The sequence below is a fragment of the Gymnodraco acuticeps genome, unplaced genomic scaffold (assembly GCF_902827175.1).
Source record: "Gymnodraco acuticeps unplaced genomic scaffold, fGymAcu1.1, whole genome shotgun sequence".
NCBI classification, from domain to species: Eukaryota; Metazoa; Chordata; class Actinopteri; order Perciformes; family Bathydraconidae; genus Gymnodraco; species Gymnodraco acuticeps.
The window spans coordinates 1,989,873-1,996,417 of NW_022990276.1; positions in this window are offsets into that span (position 1 = coordinate 1,989,873).

The window sequence follows — 6,545 nt, forward strand, 5'->3', positions numbered from 1 at the left end:
GCCATCCGACCTCTGCAGCTCATCCAGAATGCAGCGGCTCGTCTGGTCTTCAACCTTCCTAAATGTTCCCACACCACACCGCTCCTCCGCTCCCTTCACTGGCTTCCGATAACTGCTAGAATCCACTTCAAGACACTGGTACTTGCGTACCATGCTGCGAATGGATCTGGCCCTTCCTACATCCAGGACATGGTTAAACCGTACACCCCAGCGCGTGCACTCCGCTCTGCATCAACCAAACGGCTCGCTGCACCCTCGCTGCGAAGGGGACCCAAGTTCCCATCAGCAAAAACACGTGGGTTTGCTATCCTGGCTCCAAAATGGTGGAATGAGCTCCCCATTGACATCAGGACAGCAGATAGCTTACACACCTTCCGGCGCAGACTGAAAACTCATCTCTTTCGACTCCACTTCGAGCGATAGAACTATTAACAAAGCACTTATATACTAATAAAGGGCTAGCTTATCTAAAGCCAGTTGAGTAGCACTTGAAATGTTTTTGCTCTATGAAGCCTGATGTACCTATATGATTCTGTTTTCTTCAAGTTTGTATTTTGTTGGTCGAATGCACTTATTGTAAGTCGCTTTGGATAAAAGCGTCAGCTAAATGCAATGTAATTTCATTTAACCGACCTGAGACGGGGCCTCTGTTGGACTCCGTCGCAGCGGGGCTACTGCTGCAGAGCCAGTGTTGCCAACTCCATAGTAAGGAAAGTAGCTATTGGCTGTCCGGAAAGTCGCCATAAGTCGCTAAATGACGTCATTGCCTAATTTGCATATCATGTAATGGCGGCTGTAGGAGAGAGTACGTACAAAAAACGTTCCCAACCCTTTAAGGATCAAATTCTGGACTTCTCCAGGAAAGCATCATGATGTTTAGCTTGTCACAGAGATGTTTAGCTTGTCACAGAGAGGCACACACACAGTGGACGAGGTGATTGAGTGACTGAGGCTGTGTGAGTCAAAGCAAAGCAAAGGCAGTTATTTATTAGAGTGTGAAAGTGAGTGAAGAAACATTTACATTTTACATTTAAATCCCGCTCAAAACCAGGACGGCTTGGCAGTTGGCGCATGCGCAATTCATTTGCAGTCTCGACGCGGGGGAGTGTGGTTGTCTCCTCTCTGTTCTGACTGCAGCAGCAGCTCTGCTGCGGCCAGGCAACTGTCAGTCTGAGCGCCTGTGAGTACTATGTGAGGGAGGCGGGGCTCACGGCAGCACCCGCGGCTCGTTAACTGCAGAACAATGTGAGTCTCCAAACACCAGAAAAGTCCCTAATAACACCATTATAAATCGTTAGATTAGTCGTTAGTCGCTTTTGACACAAATAAGTAGCCGGAGGGTTTGGAAAGCCGCCAAATTTAACGAGAAAATCGCCAAGTTGGCAACACTGTGCGGAGCTCACAAATCAGACTCTTCACAACGAAGGGTCACTTCTTCTTGAAGGCAGGGAAGGTTTCGCAGTCTGCAGTCTGCTGCCTCTCTGTTGGACTCCTGTACTGCACCTTACTCACGACGTTGTAAAAAAAAAAAATGGGTGGGAGGCGAACGCAGTAACCACTCAGCCAACGCCACAGTCACCCCCGTCGTGCGGGCCGGATGAGAATGTCTGGCGGGCCGGATGTGGCCAGTTGGTGGTCACTGCATTAGTGAGTGTGATGGTGTTCATGAGGTGTTGCTTCGAGACAGGTGTCGCTCCGCGATGTGTCGCTCTAGGATGGATGAATATAATTATTACAGTATACCCACTACAAAAAAGTAGACTACACCACTGCTGCCAACGCTATGTCCTGTCCCGTTGGGGGTCCCGCCGACTTCTCTTCTGCCGGAGGTCCTGCCAACCCTGTGTCCTGTGCCGTTGGAGGCCCCGCCGACTACTCTTCTGCCGGGGGTCCTGCCAACCCTATGTCCTGTGCCGTTGGAGGTTCCACTGGGGGTCCTGCCAACCCTATGTCCCGTTGGGGGTCCCGCCGACTACTCTTCTGCCGGGGGTCCTGCCAACCCTATGTCCTGTCCCGTTGGGGTTCCCGCCGACAACTCTTCTGCCGGGGGTTCTGCCAACCCTATGTCCTGTGCCGTTGGAGGTTCTGCTGGGGTTCCTGCCAACTCCATGTCCTGTCCCGTTGGGGGTCTCGCCGACTGCTCTTCTGCCGGGGGTCCTGCCAACCCTATGCCCTGTCCCGTTGGGGGTCCCGCCGACTGCTCTTCTGCCGGGGGTCCTGCCAACCCTTGGCCTGTGCCGTTAGAGGCCCCGCCGACTACTCTTCTGCCGGGGGTCCTGCCAACTCCATGTCCTGTTCTGTTGGGGGTTCCGTTGACGCCTGCTCCGCCGGGTTTCCTGCCAACACCGTGTCCTGTCCTGTTTCGGGTCCCATCAACACCAGCCCTTGCTCCGTCGTGGGTCCCACTGACACCAGCCCAGGTTCCGTCCAGGGTCTCGTCTACGTCTGACCTGCCAGGGGTTCCACCTGCTCCTGCCCATCTTCGAGCCCGGCCCCCTGAGTGCCGCGGTCTTCGCCCTCGAGCCCGGCCCCCTGACTTTCCCGGCCGCGGTCCTCGCCCTCGGGCCCGGCCCCCTGACTCTTCCAGCCGCTGCCTTCGCCCTCATGCCCGGCCCCCTGAGTTCGCCCGCTGTAGCCTTCGCCCCTTTTTGAACTCTTCCTTGACCCTGGGCCGTCCGCCCGAGACCCCCACCATGGACTCTGCCTTGCCCCCGGGCCGTCCGCCCGAGACCCCCACCATGGACTCTGCCTTTCCCTCGGGCCGTCCGCCCGAGTCCCCCTTCTCGGCTTCTGCCTTGCCCCCGGGCCGTCCGCCTGAGACCCCCACCACGAACTCTGCCTTGCCCCCGGGCCGTTCACCCGAGTCCCCCTTCTCGGCTTCTGCTGTTCCCCCGGGCCGTCCGCCCGAGTCCCCCTTCTCGGCTTCTGTTTTGCCGCGGGATGTCCGTCTGTAACAGAAAACATCTGAACTTATATTTATTCTTTGTTTCACGTTCATTCATGTATTCATTCTTCTATTTCTATTATTCATGATGCATGTTTTTAAATATTATATTAATTATGAACATGATAATGTATACTTTTAATCATGTTGTGAATATTTAAATGTTTTATAGTCTGTCAGTAAACGGTGGCAGATTTAAATAAAAAACGCAGTTCTTAACTTGAGAACGTGATGAAATAGAGCTGTGTTGTGGCACTGCTTTTACGTTAAATAAACTATTAAAGCATTAACAGAGATTAATAGATTTTGACTATAGCTGAAGACAAATATCAGATGCATGTACAACCAGAGCTCATGGTGACTTCACACGTTCACATCCCGTTATTGTTTGTCCATCGTTGGTACTGAAGTCTCCTCTCACCTGTGCAGGGCTCCTCTGAAGGAGCGTCTGGCTCCGCCCCTCTCCACCTGAACTCTGACCTCAGTCTTCATCAGGACCGTCTTCCTCTTCTTCATCCTCTGTTTCCTGGAGACCAAAGCTACCTGAAACTACAGACACTCCAACTGACTCCAACTGACTCCATCTGACTCCAACTGACTCCACCTGACTCCACCTGACTCCATCTGACTCCACCTGACTCCATGGCCGTGTCTCAATTCAGGGGCTGCACCCTTCGGAGGCTGCATTTGTAGACCACATACGTCACTTCTACCGAAAGAAGGGTGTCCCAATTTTTAAAAAAGACGAGAGTCCTCCGAATGTGGCCCACAAATGCGGCCTACTTTTCCCCAATTTGAAGGATACATCTGATGAATCCTCCGCGGCCTAGCATATCCCAGGATATAATGTGCGCTTGTGACGAGTTACGTTTTTTCAGAAAATTGCGTCAACCGTCCCAACCGAGGCAGTAGCGTGATTTTGTTTTGAAATGTGAGTAAATTGTTTCATCCCACTCAAATACTTAACGACACACAAATTAAACCCAAAGGTATAGCTTTTCATCTGCTTACAATTGCTTTTTGTTTTAGGGAGCAAAGAACAGACGGAGCTCTTTATAAAGCTGAGGGGGGGAAATGACACCCTCTTCACAGGGGCCAAACATACGGCCATCCTTGGATGGAGGTAAGGCACAATATACCAATTGTATCATTCCTACTCTTATCAATTATCCCTCATTTTATAAAAACCCCTCCCAAGAAAACAACAACTAAATGCAGCAATACCCAATGTTTCTTCATTGTATTTTTCTCTAGTGATGTCTCAGCCTTTTGAGCATTAATTCAATGTTTTATTAATTATTTGTGTGTGTCTTGCAATGTCAGTTTTTCCAAATTTAGCATTTTTGAGTTATTGTTATTCATAATAGTTAATTTCTTCTTCTATTATTTCTGTGAGTAGGAAGATTTTGGAAGAAATGGGCCTGCAGGGGAAGGTGACTCCCTTGCAAGCGAAGAAAAAGTGGGACAACCTTAAGAAGTATAACGTATGTGTGTGTGTGTGTGTGTGTGTGTGTGTGTGTGTGTGTGTGTGTGTGTGTGTGTGTGTGTGTGTGTGTGTGTGTGTGTGTGTCAAATTAATAAACACATTTGCCGATATTAGTTTAGCTGCTGCTGTTCTTTTACTGCCATGATTGTTTTACTCTGCTTTAGGATTGCAAGTACCCAGGGTCAGGAGAGGGAGTCAGTGGGAAACCCACCGCTGCATCTAGGCCATGGTTTGTCCAAATGGATGAGGTATTAGGATAGAGGCCCTCCATCAGACCTCCTGTCTGGCCGTGTGTCCTGGTCATGAAAGAACCTGTCCAGGACAGGGACGGTCAGATTCATCCTGCAGTACAGGGGTCTTGGCTATAAGAAAAGGTGGAGGAAAAAGGGCAATAGAGAATTCTGTGTAAATTGCTTATTCGTCAGTGTATATAATATGTTATATCTAAAATAATACATATTATTTGTAAAGCGTTTTAACACACTCAACACTTTAAAGAGTCAAAATTCACAAGACATCATTAAACCAACCCACTTTAAATACATAAAACACAACTTTATTGACAATAAAGCAGTGATATGTGATTTGAACATGGTGAGATGGGACCAATCATGTATTTTAGTGGGTTAGTTCCACATTATATATAATATATTAGATACATAGCTGAGGTTATTCCACATTATGAATCTTATTAATGGCATTTTAAACATGTATTAAATGTCAAAATGAAATGGAACTACAGTTAGCATACTTGACTATAGTTTTCTGAAGCCAATATTAACAATAAATTACAGGGTTTAAGCTATATTTTTCTTACCTGGAAATGGTCTCCTCTTAATCTAAAGTACAGTACTCGCCTGTACTTTGTTCTTTGAACCACATGTTCCATGAACATAATTAATAGCAGCAAAGTCACTTCTCTGGCAAGTTCGTTCTCCATCCTTTCTGTCTTCAAAAGAACTTCAAAATAATTCTGTCTTCAAAAGAACTGGTTGCTAGGCAACAGATGCGGCAAAATATAGGGGCAGGTGACGTAAAGACGTAGACTGTCTCATTTTGCAGGCTGCTCGCTCCAGCCTACGCGGTCTACGTCGGCCGCATCCTGCGTCGACTGCGTAGGCTGGGTCCTCGGAAGGATGCAGCGCCTGAATTGAGACACGGCCATCTGACTCCAACTGACTCCATCTGATCGACCGACCAACCGATCAATCGACCAACTGACCAACTGACCAACTGACCAACTGACCAACTGACCAACCGACCAGTGGCGGTTCTGCGGGGTGGTACGGGGTGGCAGCTGCCACCTCAGAAAAATGCCTTGCCACCCTAGTTGCCACCCTAAATGTAGGCAATTTATTTATTAATAATGTTTTTTTAAATGTTGGTGACATTTCTCCATAGTTCGTGTAAAACATTTTACTCAACAGTTTTGAATTAACTCCCCCGCTTTGTTTTGAAAGAAAAGTTGTGGCTCATCGGACATTTATGAGAGAACATTTCTAATGTCCGAATGCAAGTGAATGCAGCACAAGACGCGAGTCTTGTAACCCCTCCCCTGGCCCTGGCGCGAGCGTGGAAATATGAATGGTGGCGATTTCATTTGAACGGGACGTAGGTCGACATTTCAGAAGCCTCTATGTACAGAGCATAGCCCATAACAGATGAAAGTGCTTTAGAGTATGCTCAGCAGTGTGTAGTTGGGTGGTCAGACCATCTAGTATTATGAATGAAGTGTGTTCTATTTGGTGCAAAAGTTTGCATTTGGAAAGTGTTTATGTAGTTTTGAGTGCAGTTCTTCATTTAGCAGGAGAAATGAGGAATTGTGCACTTTGGGTGTGTAGTTTTGTGAATTGTGTTTAGTGTTCTGAGAAACTGAGCAATTAAAAAAGAAATGTGTGTTAGCAATCGAGAAAAACTGTAATATACTTTTGTTAGCTTATCTTTTCAAAACCAAGGGTTGCCACTTAATTTGCCCTCAAGCTAATGCAATTTTGTGAAAGGTTTCTGTTTATTGACATTAGCTGCTCTTGTTTGACTGTGGTTTATATTTGTTTTTTGTTGGAAATGTCACCCCTGAATTGAAATCCAGTACTCATAAAACAGTATATCTACATT